This window comes from Sorex fumeus, unplaced genomic scaffold (genome assembly GCF_029834395.1).
Source record: "Sorex fumeus unplaced genomic scaffold, SorFum_2.1 ptg000021l, whole genome shotgun sequence".
In the NCBI taxonomy this organism is placed as follows: Eukaryota; Metazoa; Chordata; class Mammalia; order Eulipotyphla; family Soricidae; genus Sorex; species Sorex fumeus.
The window spans coordinates 13,455,627-13,456,958 of NW_026606078.1; the positions used below are offsets into that span (position 1 = coordinate 13,455,627).

Sequence of the window (1,332 nt, forward strand, 5' to 3'; positions counted from 1 at the left end):
ATCATATACATTGAGGAGGGTGAGTTCTTTCTGATGTACATATCCCATGATCATTAAGAAATGACCTTCACTCTCTCTGATAATCTTTAGCCTGAAGTCCATGTGGTCTGATACTAGTATGGCCACTCCAGCTTTGTGGAGGTGATATTTTCTTGAAAACTTGTTTCCCAGACTTTTACTTTTAGCCCATGGGTGCTTTGATTGTTCAGACGTGTTTCTTGCAGGCAGCAGAATGAATGTTGGTTTCAGTTTTCTAATTCATCTTCCTATTCTGTGCCTCTGAATTGGCACATTTAGTCCATTGACATTGAGAGAGATTGTTGTGGTGGGGATTTGTGCTCTCTTTATGTAGAATTTTTGTACTTCTGGGGATTGTCTTAGCTTAAAGTAGACCTGTTCATTCTTCTTGCAACAAAAATATGGAATGCTTTACAAGTTTGCATATCATCTCTGTGCAAGGACCATGCTCATCATTTTATCATTTCAATTTTAGTATATGTGTTAAACTTAGTAGGAGTTAATTTTTCCATATTTTTCTCTTCTTATTACTTTGAGTGTTGTCCTTCCTCACTCCTATGGCAGACAATGATTCCTAATCAAGGAATGTATTTCAAAGCAGCATGAATAAATAGATTTAGAAATTTAATGTCCCAGAAAGAAAAATATGGTTTTTACCATATTATCTTTTACCATACCCTAGGCATCAGTTTTACAAAATAATTCTTTTGGAAGATGGTATATGAGGTTGTTTAATGTCGTTCCCTGAAACCTTAATTAAGACCATTAAACTAGAGCCTTTTGCTGTTCTCGCCTCAGTCCCGTGTACTTCTCCAGGAAAAGGTGAATGGTGTTTTCTGCACTTTGACCACCTTGAATGTATGTAGGATTTTTCTCCTGAAGGATGACGTGAGAAGCATATTGATGATTTCATTCCACCTTATTACAAGTTCAACTTGAACGGTAGGTGAGACTCATGTGGCTCCTATAAAGGACAGAACAAAGGGTCTCAGTGAAGTTTAATGGCCAACTCACATTAACAACATAGATGACTCATAGTAACCTGTGTGCATCTTTGTGTATAGTGAGTTTCATATCTACTGATAGTGATTCTCAGTCATGACACATGGGCAAAACGGATCTGTAATTAAAAATCTAGTTCTCTGAGCAGAGTGGGGTCTCTGACGTGATTGAACAAGTTTGTAGTAATTTATTACTAAGCACATAAGTATTTTCAATGATGTGTACTTTTCGATCTAAAATAAATTCCAAATATGTCTAAAACAACAGTCTCCTGACCTCGCACCTGGCTTTCCTCACTGGGGCCCCTTGGAG

General features: G+C 37.3%; 1 pseudogene; it reads right to left on the reverse strand.

The window, feature by feature from the left end:
* Positions 1 to 413: 413 nt before the first annotated feature.
* On the reverse strand, positions 414 to 507 carry LOC130023022 (uncharacterized; annotated as a pseudogene).
* Between the last annotated feature and the right edge of the window lie 825 nt (positions 508 to 1,332).